Source organism: Lolium rigidum, unplaced genomic scaffold (assembly GCF_022539505.1).
Source record: "Lolium rigidum isolate FL_2022 unplaced genomic scaffold, APGP_CSIRO_Lrig_0.1 contig_32397_1, whole genome shotgun sequence".
NCBI classification, from domain to species: Eukaryota; Viridiplantae; Streptophyta; class Magnoliopsida; order Poales; family Poaceae; genus Lolium; species Lolium rigidum.
The window spans coordinates 57,277-76,368 of record NW_025900196.1 but is presented as its reverse complement, the minus strand read 5'-3'; positions in this window follow the sequence as shown (position 1 = coordinate 76,368).

Sequence of the window (19,092 nt, the reverse complement as noted above, 5' to 3'; positions counted from 1 at the left end):
ACTTTTCATGAATAATACTTTCAAGACAAACATCAATAAGACTTGCATAAGAGTTACTCCTAAAGCAATAAATTCTTAGTAGAAAGGTATTGAAGCAACACAAAGGATGATTAAGTTTCAGCAATTGCTTTCAACTAGTAACATGTATATCTCATGGATAGTTGTCAACATAAAGCAATATAACAAGTGCAATAAGTAAACATGTAAGAATCAATGCACACAGTTCACACAAGTGTTTGCTTCTAAGATAGAAAGAAGTAGGTAAACTGACTCAATATAAAGTAGAAGAATGGCCCTTCGCAGATGGAAGCAGGGATTAAATCATGTGCTAGAGCTTTTTAAGTTTTGAAATCATATAGAGAGCATAAAAGTAAAGTTTTGAGAGGTGTTTGTTGTTGTCAACGAATGGTAGTGGGCACTCTAACCCCCTTGCCAACCAGACTTTCAAAGAGCGGCTCCCATGAAGGACGTTATCTCTACCGGCAAGGTAGATCATCCCTCTTCTCTTTTGTTTACACATGTATTTTAGTTTTATTTATGGTTGACACTCCTCCCAACCTTTTTCTTACACAAGCCATGGCTAACCGAATCCTCGGGTGCCTTCCAACATTCACATACCATGAAGGAGTGTCTATTTGCAAAATTAAGTTGCTTACTGATGAATCAGAGCAAAACATGTGAAGAGAATTATTAATGAAGGTTGATTAATTGGGGGCTGGGAACCCCGCGCCAGCTCTTTTTTCAAAATTATTGGATAAGCGGATGAAGCCACTAGTCCATTGGTAAAAGCTGCCCAACAAGATTGAAAGATAAAACACCACATACTTCCTCATGAGCTATAAAACATTGACACAAATAAGGAGTAATAAAGTTTTGAATTGTTTAAAGGTAGCACATGAAGTAATTTACTTTGGAATGGCAGAGAAATACCATGTGGTAGGTAGGTATGGTGGACACAAATGGCATGGTTATTGGCTCAAGGATTTGGATGCACGAGAAGAATTCCTCTCAATACAAGGCTAGGCTAGCAAGGTTGTTTGAAGCAAACTCAAGTATGAAACGGTGCAGCAAGACTCACATATGAACATATTGCAAGCATTATAAGACTTTATATCGTCTCCTTGTTGTTCAAACACCTCAACCAGAAAATATCTAGACTCTAGAGATCAATCATGCAAACCAAATTTTAACAAGCTCTATGTAGTTATTCATTAATGAGTAAAAGGTACATGATGCAAGAGCTTAAACAAGATCTATATGAGCACAACAATTGCCAAGTATCACATTATTCAAGACATTAAACCATTTACCACATGCGGCATTTTCCGTTTCCAACCATATAACAATGAATGAAATAGTCCAACTTTCGCGATGAACATTAAAGATAAAGCTAAGAACATATGTGTTCATACGAAACAGCGGAGCGTGTCTCTCTCCCAAACAAAGAATGCTAGGATCCGATTTATTCAAACAAAAAGAAAAATAAAAACAAATAGACGCTCCAAGTAAAGCACATAAAGTGTGACCGAATAAAAATATAGTTTCAAGAGAAGAAACCTGATAAGTTGTCGATGAAGAAGGGGATGCCTTGGGCATCCCCAAGCTTAGATGCTTGAGTCTTCTTGAAATATGCAGGGATGAACCACGGGGGCATCCCCAAGCTTAGACTTTTCACTCTTCTTGATCATATTGTATCATCCTCGTCTCCTGACACTTGAAAACTTCCATTACACCAAACTCGAAATAGACTCATTAGAGGGTTAGTGCATAATCAAAAATTCACATGTTCAGAGGTGACACAATCATTCTTAACACTTCTGGACATTGCACAAAGCTACCTGGAAGGTAATGGAACAAAGAAATCCATCCAACACAGCAAAAGAGGCAATGCGAAATAAAAGGCAGAATCTGTCAAAACAGAACAGTCCGTAAAGACGAATTTTATTGAGGCAACAGACTTGCTCAGATGAAAATACCCAAATTGAATGAAAGTTGCGTACATATCTGAGGATCACGCACGTAAATTGGCAGATTTTTCTGAGTTACCTACAGAGAATCATACCCAAATTCGTGACAGCAAGAAATCTGTTTCTGCGCAGTAATCCAAATCTAGTATTGACTTTACTATCAAAGACTTTACTTGGCACAACAAATGCAATAAAATAAGATAAGGATAGGTTGCTACAGTAGTAAACAACTTCCAAGACTCAAATATAAAACAAAGGTACTGTAGTAAAATAAACACATGGGTTATCTCCCAAGAAATCTTTCTTTATAGCCATTAAGATGGGCTCAGCAGTTTTAATGATGCACTCGCAAGAAATAAGAGTTGAAGCAAAAGAGAGCATCAAAAGCAAGTTCAATACTCATTTAAGTCTAACCCACTTCCTATGAAAAAGAATCTTGTAAATAAACAAATTCATGAAGCATAATGCAACAAGCATAGGAAAACTAGACAAGCGCAACTTCAAGATTTTCAGCATATAGAGAGGTGTTTTAGTAACATGAAAACTTCTACCACCATATTTTCCTCTCTCATAATAACTTTCAGTAGCATCATGAAAAAATTCAACAATATAACTATCACATAAAGCATTCTTATCATGAGTCTCATGCATAAAATTAACACTCTCCACATAAGCATAATCAATTTTATTAGTAATAGTGGGAGCAAATTCAACAAAGTAGCTATCATTATTATTCTCATCATCAAATATAGGAGGCATATTGTAATCATAATTAAACTTATCCTCCATAGTAGGTGGCACCAAAATACCACTATCATTATAATCATCATATATGGGAGTGACATAGGCATCCCTAATGGGCCTGCCGAAGATAGTACACGGGGTTTACTGAAGGCCCATTATCCGAAGAATAAGAAGATTCGGGAGCCCAAGATATATTAAGGAAAGTTAGAGTTGTAATAGAAAGTGCTATTTGTAATTTGGCGGGATGAGTTAGAAACCGTCCCGGACTCTGTAACTTGTACGAAACGAAACCCTCGGCTCCACCTCCTATATAAAGGGGGAGTCGAGGGACGAAGAGATCATCGAATCATTGTCTACAAACCCTAGTTTTCATAATCGTCGAGTACTTTTCGGCTGAAACCTTCGAGATCTACTTGCCCTCTACTTCCAACTAAACCCTAGCCTACAATCCATAGGCATTGACAAGCTGATACCTTGTCAATTGGCGCCGTCTGTGGGGACTAGAGGCGTAAGGATCTGATCTCGATGGCACGTTCAAGATCTTCGACATCGTCAACCGCAAGCAACGCAATGGATCGAGGTAAACAGATCGCTGCTGGTCCTGTTGATTTTGTTCCTCACCCACCCTCCCGTTTGGATGCATATGCGTATCTGGCGGAGCCCATGGAGATGACGTTCGGAAAATTCGATTTCCGCGTCGAGAAAGAAGGAGTGTATCGTCTCGAAGTTCCGATCTCGCCGGGATTTTCGTCGGGTGGTTCTGATCTTACAAACTCAGTATCATCCGTCGAGTCCAGCGATACAGAGATTTCGTCGCCACGCTTCATCGACAGCAGGGCAAGTGAAAAACTCGCCAGAATCTTCAGCGACATGTCCTTCGAATCATCGGCGGACTCTTATATAAGCGATGATTCAAGCGACGCTAACAGCTTCGACTTCATCGACAAATCCACCTCCATTGGGAAGGTCTTCACCAAACTCTATGATGGTGTCACCAAACCAAGCAAGGTGAAAACTCCAGAATATCATCAAGTCTTTGCCATTGGAGAAGCAAGTCGCGATCAAGAGGAAACATCAGAGGCTTTCGACGATTTGGGCAATCCCTATGTCGATCCCTCAGACCTAAGGAGAGGTATGGGCACTAAATATGTCGGGCCCACACCACGCGTCAGAGTTCAACTTCCACAAACAGCACTGGGATAGAGCTGCAAAAGCTTTAGATGGGTCGGAGCCAATGACGACAAGCTGCTACAGTCCAAGAACTGCAAGCTTATCAATATAGACTCGCCAGAGCTGGAAGAGAACTGGAAAAACAGACAGAAGCTTTAAATAAAAGAAAGGAGGCAGCCTCTGCGTCAAGCAGACGAAGGGCAGATCTAAGTCGACAATCTAGAACCTCGGGAGATAGTCATAGAGAAGCTCGGAACAGAGCAAGGTCCAGATTGCAACACATACCGAAGGAGAAAGAGAGTACCTGGTTCAAAATCTCGACATGTCTTTTATGTCGATAGACACAAGAGGGAATATTATCCCTAAAACACCGTAAGCTGGGTATATGGCGACACAAGCCTTTATCCTTGCATCCAGGCCACCTCCAGGAGATCCAAGGGAGGCTTTGTACAATATGGCGATAGCAGGACAAGAAGTCATGGGAACGGCGTTTGTATCAACACCGCCAGAAGGAGCTGCAAGACAAAATAGTCCACGACCTACGGCAGCAGCAGCAGCAAATGTTGAAGGAACAAGTGGAGCAAGAGATACGGCAGCACAAGCAAGGATAGACAGAGCACGGCAAGGCAGAAGGGAACATCGAAAATCCCCAGAACTAAACGACGAGGATATGTACGGTTTGCCGTGCTTCACAAGGAGAGTACGAAAAACTCGAGTCCCTTCGGGATTTAAGTTGCCTGATCACTTCAAAAAATTCGACGACCTGCAAGATCCAGAGGATTGGCTAGTTGATTACCTCGAGACGGTGAAGTTAACTGGAGGAACTAGGGCAACAGCCATGCAAAGTATTCAGGTGCACTTAAGTGGAGCTGCACGATCTTGGATCAAAAAGCTTCCGCCAGGATCTATCGACAGCTGGGAAAGTTTCGAGGACGTATTCGTCAAGAACTTCAGATCCACATGCAAAAAACCTGCGTCGTTAGAAGAGCTGAGAGCATGTCGACAAAAGCCAGATGAGTCAATGAGAAAATACATCCAAAGGTGGAACATCATAAAAAACTCGGCAGAAAATATATCTGACGAGAGAGCAATAGATGCGTTTGTCGCAGGAATTAGGCGTGGAGATTTCGTCGAGGACTTGGGAAGGACCAATCCAAAGACAGTATCCGCGTTAATGGAGATAGCAAACAGATGGGCAGATGGTGAGGATGCTGTCCACAACAAACGGCACAGGTCGCCAGAGGAGGACCGTAGTCGAAATTACCAACCGAGACGACGATTCCCTCGGCAATACCCGAACTATGACGCTCCAGGGCAAATTTCAGCAGGATTTCGGGCAAACACAGGAGGAAACAATAGAGATGATTATCAGAGAAGCAATGAGCAGCGAGGCGATAATAGGGACGACTCTCGTAACAGGCAAAATAACGGGCCTAGGTTCCCAAGGCCTTTCGTGTCCCCCGAAGAAATGCTGAACGGACCGTGCCAGATGCATTTTTTCCTCGACGACGAACGGAAAAAGACAGTCGATGGCACCTGCAGAAAGACTGTCGAAATTTTCAGGAAATGTTCGGATATGCGTGAAACGCTCACGCTCGAGCGGCACGAGAGAAATCCTCGGGAGCCCAGGAGCGAGGTTCACCTACCACCACCTCCCGCGATTACGGACGACAATCGGCATCAGCTCGGAATAGCGGCAGCACCTCCACCACCACCTTATGTCGATCCTAACTCAAACGGAGCGGTGTCGATGATTCGAAAGGAAGGCCGTCCAACGTAACTCAAAAAGTAATCTCGAGACAGGTGTTCATGGCAGAGAAAATGCCTCCACCAACAGTTGAGTACCTCAATTGGTCAGGGCAAGACATCGGCTTCACCATAGCGGATCATCCGCAGCAAGTTCCTCGACCAGGGCAGTCAGCACTTATTCTGCCGGCAGTTATTGCGGGATTCGATGTTTCTCGAGTATTCATAGATGGTGGCGAGCAGCTTAAACCTTATGTATGCAGATACATTGAGGAAGATGAACATATCCTTAACAAACTTGAAGCCAACAGACACAAGGTTCCACGGCATCACACCGGAGAAACCAAGTTATCCATTGGGGAAGATCAATCTCGACGTTCAGTTTGGAACCCGAGAAAATTATAGAATCGAGAAGCTGGAATTTGAAGTCGTGGATTTTCCATCACAGTACCACGCTTTGTTGGGATGACCAGCATACGCTAGATTTATGACGGTACCACACTATACATACCTGTTGTGGAGATTGCCTGGACCAAAGGGACCAATCACAGTCAAAGGAAGCTTCGCCTTAGCCGATAAGTGCGACAAGGATTTTCATCGGTTATCAGAAACTTTCGGGATGCAAGCTGAGTATTTGGCGTCAAAAAGTATGACCGATTACGACGTATCGCCAGACGTTGGAAGACCAAATAAAGAATCAACTTTCAATACCGAGAAAAATTCTAAGGAGGTGCAGATTCACCCGACAGACCCGAAAAAGATGACATCTATCGCAAACAACATGGATATCGCATAGGAAAGCGCGCTCGTCGAGTTCCTCCGTGAGAACTGGAAAATCTTCGCATGGTGTCCAGCTGACATGCCAGGAGTACCCAGGGAACTTGCCGAGCACCACCTAAATTTGGATCCATCAGCGAGACCAATCAAACAACCTTTGCGGCGTTTTTCGGAACCAAACCGCAAAGCTATGCTCGTCGAAATTAATCGACTACAAGAAGCTGGTTTTATCAAAGAGATATTCACGAAGCCACATGGGTAGCAAATCCCGTGATGGTGCCAAAGAAAAACACTAAGGTCCTTCGCATGTGCGTCGACTTTACGTGTCTCAATAAACATTGTCCAAAGGATCACTTTCCCCTCCCGAGGATCGATCAAATTATCGACTCCACGGCTGGATGCGAACGTCTTTCCTTCCTGGACGCATATTCTGGTTATAACCAGATCAGATTGAAAGAAGAAGATGAAGTAAAGACATCGTTTATTACACCTTACGGCGTGTTTTGTTACAAAACAATGCCCTTTGGTCTGAAAAATGCGGGAGCAACATATCAGAGGATGATGCAGAAGTGTTTGGCGACACAGATTGGAAAAAACGTGCAAGTATATATCGACGATGTCGTCATAACATCAAAAAAGGGGACAACACTGATCGAGGATCTCAAGGAAACTTTTGACAACCTCAACAAATTCTGCTTAAAGTTGAACCCGACGAAGTGTTCCTTTGGCGTCCCAGCAGGAGAACTTTTGGGTTTTCTAGTCTCAGCAAGAGGGATTGAAGCAAATCCCGACAAAATACAAGCTATCGTAACAATGAGAAAGCCAACAAAGTTGAAAGAAATACAACAACTAACTGGGCGAGTCGCAGCTTTGAGCAGATTCGTCGCCAGGCTGGGAGAAAAAGCATTACCATTCTACGCTCTGATAAAGCAAGGAGACAAATTCCAGTGGAACGAAGAGGCCGACAGAGCTTTCGAGGATTTGAAGCACAGAATCTCAACACCACCAATTTTGGTGGCGCCGAAGGAAAAGGAACCTCTCCTGCTATACATCGCAGCCACGCCCCAAGTGGTGAGCACGGTGCTAGTTGTCGAAAGAGAAGAAGAAGGAAAACTCCACGGAGTACAGAGGCCAGTATACTTCGTAAGCGAAGTTTTATCGCCATCAAAACAAAGGTACCCTCAATACCAAAAGCTAGCATACGGAGTGTTCACAACAAGCACGAAAATTGCGCCACTATTTTTCGGCACACCCGATCATAGTGGTCAATGAAGCTCCCTTGTCAAATATACCGAACAATCCAGAAGCTACGGGTCGTGTCTCCCTTTGGGGAATAGAACTTTCCCCTCGGGACATCACGTATGAAAAAAGAAAAGCAATCAAGTCGCAAGTTCGCCAGACTTCATCGCAGAGTGGATGGAGCTGCAAAACACAGGACCCCCGGACTTGTCGAGAACCTGGACCATGAATTTCGACGGGTCCAAGAGAGTAGAAGGAGCTGGCGCAGGAGTAGTACTTATATCACCTGAAGGCGACAAATTGAAGTATATCCTTCGGATGACGTTCCCTAACGCATCTAACAATGAAGCAGAATATGAAGCCCTCATACACGGGATGAAGATGGCGAAAGCTTGTGGTGCAACTCGATTAAAAATCTTTGGCGACTCACAGTTGGTGGCTCAGCAAGTTATGAACCAATGTGACGCAGTCAATGATAGCATGGTAGCATACAAGGAGGTGTACAATGAACTCGAGAAGCTATTTGATGGATGCGAGGTAAACCACATCAGTAGATTGAGCAACGATGAAGCTGACGTCCTCGCAAACATCGGGTCACAGTGCCTCCCAATCCCGCCAGGAGTATTTTGGGAAGAAATAGCGGAGAGATCTACGAAACCAAAAAAGGTGCAGAAAAAAGCAAAAGAGAAAACTTCGACATCCCTCACAGAAACCACGGAGGATGAAGAGGAACAAGAGCTTGTGATGATGGTACAGGTTCCTTGGATGCAAGTATATATATCATATATCCTCAGGAAAGAAATACCCGACGATCCAGTTGAGGCAAGGCGAGTAATTCGACGCTCTAAAGCTTTCACGGTGATCAAAGGAGAATTGTACAAGCGAAGTATTTCGGGCGTCCTGCAAAGGTGTGTCACACCCGAAGAAGGAAGAATAATTCTGAAGGATGTACACGAAGGAATATGTGGCCACCACGCGAGTAGTCGAGCTATTGCAGCCAAGGTTTTTCGGGCAGGATTCTACTGGTTGACAGCAATCGAGGACGCCAAAGAAATAGTAAGGACTTGCGATGCGTGTCAAAGGTTTGCCGCAAAACCTCACTCTCCAGACAGCAGAACTAACACCAATACCATTGTCGTGGCCCTTTGCACAATGGGGACTCGATATGGTGGGCAAGTTACACAAATCATGGCCGGGAGGAAAGGAATACATGCTAGTAGGCTGTCGAAAAATTTACAAAGTGGATAGAAGCGAAGCCGATAAATTCGCCAGACGGAGCATCCGCAGTAAAATTCATAAAAGGCCTCGTCTTTAGATTTGGAGTGCCCCACAGCATCGTCACAGACAATGGCAGTAACTTCACATCCCACGAATTCAAAGATTATTGCAAAGAAGTGGGTATCAAGTTGCACTTCGCGTCAGTTGCACATCCTCAAACCAATGGGCAAGTCGAGAAAGCCAACGGCATCATCTGCAATGGCATCAAGAAACGCCTGTTAGGACCACTGGAAAAAGCTCGACATACCTGGCCAGAAGAACTACCAAGTGTGTTGTGGAGCATCCGAACAACACCAAATACAGCGACACAGGAGACCCCGTTTTTTCTGGTCCATGGAGCAGAGGCAGTACTACCAATAGAAATAGAGCACGACTCCCCCAGAGTCACAGAGTATAATGAAGAAACTTCCAGGATGGCATTGGAAGACGACGTAGACGCACTCGACGAAGCTCGAGACGAAGTATTATCAAGGGTAACCAAATATCAACAGGACTTGAAGAATTACCACAGTCGACGTTTGCGGCCAAGATCTTTTCAGGTGGGAGACCTAGTTCTTCGGCTCACGCAAAAAAGTCATGAAAAACTCGAGTCACCATGGCTTGGCCCTTATATTGTCACGGAAGTAATCGGAGGAGGAGCATACAGGATAAAGGACAAGAAGACAGGGGTGGAGGAGCAAAACCCCCGGAACGTGGCGCAACTCGGGCGGTTCTACGCCTAGAGCTAAAATATAGTCCTTGTAAAACTTCAATGTACCGAAATGCCCGCGAGTTTTCAGACGCACTCTTTTCCTTTTTCGGGGCACCGAGTGGGGCCGGGAAAGGTTTTTAATGAGGCGGGCTCGCGGTGCTGCAATATAATAAAGATAGTGTCAATATAACTTTTCTTTATCGATATGCTCAAAATCCCTAACCCGACGAAATTCAATATAGTCCCTCGCAAAAAGAAAAGCCTCGCCTTGGTATTAAAATACCTCGTGAGTCAATAAAAATACAAAATAGTACTCAATAAAGAAGCTCGGGGGCTGATATTCGCCAAAACTACATATTGAATAAATGACTTGGTTCAAAACCTCGCATTATACAAATACAGTGAATAGCCACCGAAAACACTCGGGGGCTAGACAAATATAGAAATATGATGTTTGCTTCACAATACAATCACAAACCATGATTTACAAGGAAGAATTGTCTACCAAAGGAAAATAATTAGCCATGATTCAGTATATCATCAAGGGTAACTCTGTTTTCTTCAGGAGCGGCGCCAAGAAAATCAGCATAATGACCATCTGCAAAAAAGTCGGCATCCATCCGAAGAAGGTCTTCAATCATTTCTTCAGCTATAGGCGAAACCTTCGTATTAATACGATCGACACCAACTCTTCGACGCCGTACCTTCGCGTGAACTTTCGCAACAACTTGGGTCAGGTCAAGCTTTGAGTGGCAGATCTGAAGCATGATAAGGGCAAATCTGGCGCCAGCTACCAGTTGAGCTTTGACAAAGTCATGGATCCTGTGAGCATCCTTAAATTTCTTCATTAACTCGAGAAGAGTTTTTGGTTGGACGTTCCGAGGAAACATGGAGTTATAAATCATAGACAAGGTCTTAGTACAGAAGTCAAGGAAGTCGCGAGTTTGGGAGGCGCGATCCTGAAATCTGACAATTTGGCGGGTCCTCTCCGGGGTAGCCCAAAACAGAGAACCATGATCAAGGGAAAGGTTAACAAGGAGGTTTGTCCTAGTATTTACCCTCTCCTCTTCGGCAACAGCATCAGTAAAGGAACCTATTAAAACAAAGGAGCAGAAAACCTCAAGAGAAGTAGCGCGAAGACGGAAGATATTGAAGATGAAACAAGCATACCCGACATATCCGCACTGGCTTCATTCATTAACTCGAGCATGAAATTTTCTCGAGTAGTCGCCTTTTCAGCCTCGGAAGCAGCAATCTCCCTAGCAGCCACGGCCTCGTGAGCTTGCTGAAGTGCAATTTTTTTGGCTTCAGATGACTTACGAGACTTTTCCAACATCACAAGTGTTTGCTTCTTCGCATACTGAAGTTGCTGCCGAAGTTCATCCAATTCTTGCGGCAAGGAATCTTCGGCAGGTGTAGTATCAGCAAGAGCTCTCCTTGAGTGAGAAGAAGAAGGCGAAATATTGGAAGGACCAGGAGCTGGCGTATAATTGTCAAAAGTTAACTGGAAAAAAGAAATATTTCGACATCAATCACTGAGTAAAGATAGATTTCCATTCATTCCCATAATATATACATGTCTATTACAAAAGAAGGACCTTCTAGAGACCTATCGAAGCGAGTTATCGCCAAGAACACTACGGCGACAATGCCAAAAGAAAGAGGTACGCTAAAAAGAAAAAGCAAAGAGGCATTCAACTAGACCTCCGGCCTTGATGAGCTAGAAGTTGAAGACGGCTTGATCCCGAGATAGGCCAGGATTTTCTTCGTGTTGGGCTTAGCTGCCTTGATCAACGACTTCCACCTCGATTGTTCTATCTGCTCACTGTCGCAAACTTTCGCCCAGTCGATAGTTTGTTGGCTATCGGCAACCAAGGCAACAGTGTTTCCAACGGCGACCTTCATATTCTCATGACGCACCTTCAGCCCAAGATCTTCTGGTGGATTAAAGCACTTGGCCAGGTTAAGGAAAGTTGCGGGTTCCTCTTTCTTTGGGAAGAAATAGGGAAAGAGCCGCGACAGCCCTGCTTTAGCTTGATCAATGCCTTCGCGTGCCTCTGACCCATGAAACTCGAGGAATGAAAGGGCGTCAAGAAGAGGATCATTGTCGGGATCTTCAAGTTCAAACTCTTGAGCTGTTCTATCTGTTAAGGAAGAAATTTATTGAGCACCAAACGAGTGCAGAGAAGAAAATACAAAGGATATGAAGTGGTTCAGATACTTACTGAGAAAGCGGCGACTTTGCGTCCTTATACGCTTAAGGATCGCTTCCTCGCGAGCAGATTGTGCAGTTATATGCTCGCTCAGTGATGTCTCGGCAGTGTGAAGTCTCTTCCTAAGATCTTCGACACTAGCAGCTTCAGTCTTGGCCTTGTCAGCCTCTGCTCTAGCTTGAACAGCATCTAATTCGGCTTTCTTACGAGCCTCTTCACTTCGCTCTAATTTTTGAGCAAGTGCATTGGCACGCTCGTTGATAGCCGCCAATTTTTCTGCCAAGAAAGATAAAATTTCGTTAAAATATCGACAAACGGAGTAACAGAGTAATGGTAAAAAAGAAAGCAGCAAGGCATCACCTTCAGTTTTGTTGGCATATTCACGATACCCAATGAATTGAGCACCGATGCGAATAAGCTCTTTGATCATGGGCTGTTAAGAAAAGAAAGGGACAAAGCAAGAAAATTTCGATATGAGAAAAATATAATGGCATTCAGAAGCAAACAGAGGAAGTACAGACAATGACAAGAGTATGGAGAACTTACATCATCCAAGAGAGGGTTAGAAGAGCTACTCAATTGGAGACTCGGCTCCGGAATTGTTTCAGTCCTTGCCCTTTTTGGCGAAGGGACAAGGGGGCTCGAAGGAGGAGTAGACGTGCCGACGTTTTGTTGAGGAGGCGAGGATTCTTCTCCTTCAACTAGCGGCTCCGAAATAACTAGAGTATGTGACGTACTCGTTCGAGCAGCCACATCCAAAGTTGGTGTTTCTTCATCATCATCACTGTGGAAAAAGGGTGGCAGCATAAAAAGCAAGGCAAACAAAATTCTTCGAATAGAAAAATAAAAAGAGACAGGGAACTCACGAACTGATGAGACTCTCGAGATATGGGTCATACGCTGCCTTTCGTGGTGAAGGAGCAGTTTCTTCGGGTTGAGAGGTCCCGGAATCTTCGACATCACTCCTTTTCCTTTTGTTCTTTGGAGAAACAGCAGGAGGAGGAGATTGTGCTGATGTAGTACCTTCAGAGGCAGCATCTTTTTCAATAGATCCCGCAGATTTTCGAGAATCTGCGGGTTCATTCACAAAAGAGGGGGCCTCCTGGTTGTCATCGGCAATAACGGCCCTTTCCTCGATATCTCCACCCTCAGGAAGAGGAGGAAGGGAAGCCATAGTAGGATGGTTCTGCAGAAAAATAACGACAAAAGAAAAATTAGAGAAGATATCAATACAATGAGATGCAGGGAAAGCTCGGAACAAGATAAAAATTCGAGAAAACAAAATACCTTGGGGAGAGGATTGGTGGAGCTGTATGGTTCCACGCGGCACGAGGAAGGAATAGGATCCCTCTTGTTCAGCGAGGAAATTCTTCGAATCAGCTTCTCCAAGTCTTTCACAGAAAGATCATTGGAGAGCCTATTGGCATCATTTTCACCAGCATACGTCCAAAGGGGATTTTTGCGAGCCTGAAGAGGCTGCACTCTAATCCTAAGAAAGTAGGCAGTGATTTGAACGCCAGACAGTTCTTTACCTCAAGTATTTTGAAGCTGATGAATACGAGACATAAGTGCTTCTGTCGCCTTTTTCTCTTCTTCGGAAGCCTCAGCATCCCAGGAGCGACGGCGTTGAATTTTGGCACTTCCGTCAAAAGGGACTATGTTGTGTTCCACGGAATTGGCACTTTCTTCGTGTATGTAGAGCCACCTTTTGCGCCATCCTTGGACAGAATCAGAAATTTGACGTCGAAGTAATCAACGTCAGTTCGGACACAGATAACAACACCGCCTATGTTATAGGTGGCGTTGTGGGAGCCATTGCGGCGGAGGCAGAAAATGCGTTTCCACAAAACCCAGTTAGGAGGGATTCCAAGGAAGCATTCGCACAGCGTGATAAAAATGGAAATATGGAGGATGGAATTGGGGTCAACTGGTGCAGTTGAATCCCATAAACAAAAAGAAGGCCACGGAGGAAATCATGAATTGGGGTAGAAAGGCCGCGGATGAGGTGATCAACGAAACTAACCCGGTACTCCATTGGAGGGTTTGGGTAGCTTTCTTCGCTGGGAAAGCGGATGGCGTCTTCTTTCTTCATCAGGCCAAGCCTCTTCAGCATGTTGACGTCTTGGTTGGAGATTTTAGATCTCTCCCACTCAAGATCTTCAGCGGCCATCTTGGATTCTGGAGTACTGTGGCGAGTGAGTCGCGTGCGCGGTGGCATCAACGGCACTGGAAAAGCAATGCTCGTGCGTGCGGAAGATTAAAGAGAGTTGGGCGCAGGGGAAGTTTTTGCAAAGGGAAACAGATGTGCGGCGCAAGCGAAGGAGTGGACCGAGGTTGAAGAAAGGTTTATATAGGAATCGGGAGAAGCAATGCACCGTTGGATGAAGAAATCGTGTGGTGAAAAAAGATCTTGTAGATAAAAGGTTAAAAAGGTATTTTTACTGAGATGGAATAGAACAGGCGTTACCGTACGTGCGCCAGGAAAAGCGGAGGACGTGTGTCCCCCACTTGCACGACGTGTCAACGTGGTGAAAACAATGGACCCACAAGGCAGAAAAATCCCGACTATTAATAGAGATGAAGTGAATTTGACTAAGGGAGGCGTGCCGACAAGAAAAACAAAAGAAGATTGGCGACAGAAGAAGTTATACTTCGGGAGCCTTTGGTCAAATACAAGTTTTTGCCCAAATGCTCGGGGGCTACTTCGACAAAAATGAAATTTCGAGTATGGCAATATAGAAATTGTGAGAGCCTACAACCAAGCACAAGTTCTTGGCTGTAGCCTCGGGGGCTACTCCCATCGGGAGCGCTGTTCGCGCACCCGAGAAATGAAAAGAAGATCATATCGGGAAATAATGACAATATAGTGACAAGGTGGACTAAAATGTTGAGCCTACAACCAAGCACAAGTTCTTGGCTGTAGCCTCGGGGGCTACTCCCATCGGGAACGCTGTTCGCGTGCCCGATGAAGTTAAAAAAGAAAAAAGATAAGAAAAGCAAGAGAGTATATTTCGAGTTATAATTAACTCTACATATACTCCCATCGGGAGAGCAATATAAGTCATATTTGACTCGATAAAATGTGCCATTCCAACAGCCGGAAAAGCACTCGACAATATATTCTCGGAACGCCAAAGTTGCGATCAATTTCTGAATGCCGCAAATTTGCGAAGGTAAGACCCCGGATCCATTTCGCTGGGCGTGGCATCGCCTAAGACTGCGCTCTGCTACTTTTATCCGTATCAACAGATACGAAGAAAAATCCTAACGGACGCGTTAGGTACTCGATAAATTTGACCGGGACTCGACGGAATGGTAAGACCTTAAGCGGCACCTGTCGAAGTTTGCACCGGTATCCCGAGATCATGTCCAGGGACGTGATCTTGAAGTAGGTTTTTGCGGATTGCCACTAGAGCAGCTTAACTAGTACCTGATCCGTCAGATGAACTAGCCCCAACTACCATTATCCCTGTACAATATAGAAATTTATATGAAGAAATATAGAAAAGTCTAAGTTGTCGAATAAAAATAAACAGTGGAGATTTTCCCTGACTCTACGATTCAAGCAAAATCTCGGGGGCTACTGACATAGGCATCCCTAATGGGCCTGCCGAAGATAGTACCCGGGGTTTACTGAAGGCCCATTATCCGAAGAATAAGAAGATTCGGGAGCCCAAGATATATTAAGGAAAGTTAGAGTTGTAATAGGAAGTGCTATTTGTAATTTGGCGGGATGAGTTAGAAACCGTCCCGGACTCTGTAACTTGTACGAAACGAAACCCTCGGCTCCACCTCCTATATAAAGGGGGAGTCGAGGGACGAAGAGATCATCGAATCATTGTCTACAAACCCTAGTTTTCATAATCGTCGAGTACTTTTCGGCTGAAACCTTCGAGATCTACTTGCCCTCTACTTCCAACTAAACCCTAGCCTACAATCCATAGGCATTGACAAGCTGATACCTTGTCAGGGAGGCATATCATAATCAACATAAACTTTCTCCTCAATACCCGGAGCGCTAAAGAGATCATTTTCATCAAAACCGACCTCCCCAAGCTTAGAATTTTCCATAGCATTAGCAACAATAGTGTTCAAAGCATTCATATTAATAACATTCCCATTAGCATGCATATAAATTTCCATGGGTTTTTTAATTCTCTCTTCAAACACATCATGTCCTAACTCAAGATAAAGTTCATAAAGATCTCTCATATTTTTGTTGTTTTCCATTATGCCTAACTAGTGAAAAATAAAAACAAGAAACAAAAAGATTCAATTGCAGGATCTAAAGGTAATAGCTTCGAACACTCACACAATGGCGCCGTAAAAGTACTTTTACTCGGGACCGGAGTATGAGTGCCTTTTACCTTTCCTCCCCGGCAACGGCGCCAGAAAAGTGCTTGATGTCTACGGGTGCTTCTATTCTTGTAGATAGTGTTGGGCCTCCAAGAGCAGAGGTTTGTAGAACAGCAGCAAGTTTCGCTTAAGTGGATCACCCAAGGTTTATCGAACTCAGGGAGGAAGAGGTCAAAGATATCCCTCTCAAGCAACCCTCGCAATCACGATACAAGAAGTCTCTTGTGTCCCCAACACACCTAATACACTTGTCAGATGTATAGGTGCACTAGTTCAGCGAAGAGATAGTGAAATACAAGTAGTATGGATGTATATGAGTGGTAATAACAATCTGAATAAAATATGGCAGCGAGTAAACATGCAACAGAACAGTAAATAAACGAAGTTTCGATGCTTAGAAACAAGGCCTAGGGATCATACTTTCAGTAGTGGACACTCTCAACAATGATCACATAATAGAACCACTCTACACTCTGTTGTTGGATGATGAACACCACTAATTGTGTAGGATTACACGAACCCTCAATGCCGGAGTTAACAAGCTCCACAATATTCGATATTCATGTTTAAATAACCTTAGAGTGCAAGATAGATCAACACAATTACACCGAGAACTAACATAGCATGCACACTATCACCATCACACTATGAAGGAGGAATAAATCACATCAATACTATCATAGCAATAATTAACTTCATAATCTACAAGAATTACAATCATAACCTACGCCAAGTACTACACAATGCACACACTGTCACCATTACACCGTGGAGGAGGAATAGAGTACTTTAATAACATCACTAGAGTAACACATAGATGAATAGTGATACAAAACTCATATGAATCTCAATCATGTAAGGCAGCTCATGAGATCATTGTATTGAAGTACATAGGAGAGAGATTAACCACATAGCTACCGGTACAGCCCCGAGCCTCGATGGAGAACTACTCCCTCCTCATGGGAGACAGCAGCGTTGATGAAGATGGCGGTGGTGTCGATGGATATGCCTTCCGGGGGCACTTCGCCGTCCCGGCGGCGTGCCGGAACAGAGACTCCTGTCCCCCAAATCTTGGCTTCGCGATGGCGGCGGCTCTGGAAGGTTTCTCGTACCGTGGCTTTTCCGTCTCGAGGTTTTAGGTCGGGGACCTTTAAATAGGCGAAGAGGCGGAGTCGGAGGGCTGACGAGGCGGTGACACAACAGGGGGGCGCGGCCCAGGCCCTGGCCGCGCCACCCTATCATCTGGGCCCACCAGGGCTCCCCTCTGGTGGCTCTCGGGTGTTCTGGAAGTTTCGTGGAAAAATAGGATGTTGGGCGTTGATTTCGTCCAATTCCGAGAATATTTCCTTACTAGGATTTCTGAAACCAAAAACAGCAGAAAACAGGAACTGGCACTTCGGCATCTCGTCAATAGGTTAGTTCCGGAAAACGCATAAAATCATCATAAAGTGTGAACAAAACATGTGAGTATCATCATAAAAGTAGCATGGAACATAAGAAATTATAGATACGTTTGAGACGTATCAGTGAGCTCCATGTATATGTATTAGTTCGAATAGACGACGGGCTTTTGTCCCGGTAGTAGTGAGCTCCATGTATATGTGTAAGGGGAATCTACGAATAGACTTTTGCATACAATATTTGTTTGCTCGATCTATATATAATAAATGAACGTGTACAACTTGTAGTAGTTTATAAAAGTATGCAACTTTTATTTTAAAATGAAAAAATGAAACAAACCGGGGGCGGTGACGGTGGCGGGAGGGGGGGCTGCACCCCTCAAACCCTAAAGCAGCAGCATTCTGCGCGCGTCACGTAGAGGCATTTTTGTCGCGGGTAGTATTATGACCCGCGACAAAAGGGTATGCCCCCTGGGCGCCCCGCGCCTGCCACGTGGTGGAGCATATGTCGCGGGTGGTAAGGGTGTGTTTGGTAGGTCGGTCTACTAGAGAATGTCTTTCCCAACTGAGACATGCTCACCTTATACAAGCTAGGCTCAGATTTGAGCGTCTGTTTGGTGGGTTGGATGTGTTCAGCCAAGTTGAGTCAAGATGTTGTTTGGTGCTCAGCCATGTGTTAGGACATGCTGGACACAGGTTCAAAAATGTTAAATTACAAGGAGGTCCAATTGTTTACACAAAACACCCTGAACAATAAAAAGGAAAAGCAATCGGGTCCGCAGATCCCGACCACCATCAAGGAGGCGCTGTGGCTGGCCGCCGGCCGGCGTGAGGAGGCGCCCTGGATGACAAACGTGGAGTCGTGAGGAGGGGCGGTGGCTGGCGGCCGTGCCTGGCGGCCTTGGCGGCGGATTTTCGAGCTGCGGCGTGAGGCACAGGAGGTCGTCCGTGGCGGCGTGGGCGGTTGTCCATGGCGGCGCTGGCGGTCCTCCATGGCGGGGACGGGCAGACGAGGCCCGCTAGAGCGCCGACAGGAGGTGGAGACAGTGGCGGCGCGGGCGGTTGTCCATGGCGGCGCTGGAGGTTCTCCGTGGCGGGGACGGTCGAAAGGAGGCGGAGACAGTGGTGGCGCTCCAGAGGAGGAGGACGAGCGAGAGAGGTAGGATGGGGGAAATGAGGAGAGGGGGTGGGGGTCTGGGGGGGCGCGGGCGCGCGTGGGGCATGCGCTACAGTGTTCTGCGGGGCGAGCTCAGCCTGGCCGACCTGAGAAGCTCGATTTGAGCTTCCCAACCCGGCCTGGCTGAGAGGCCTTATTTGCATGAGCTCGGCACTGCCCAGGTGAGCCGACCCGACCTACCAAACAACTAAAATTGGGAAAATCTGAGTTGAGATGGGAATTTCTGTGTGCAGCTGGTCTACCAAACACACCCTAAGTGACCCGCGACAAAAGGGTGGACCTTTTGTCCCGCCTCTGTTGTCGCGGCTCGTCGCCCGCGACAAAAGTTTCTTAC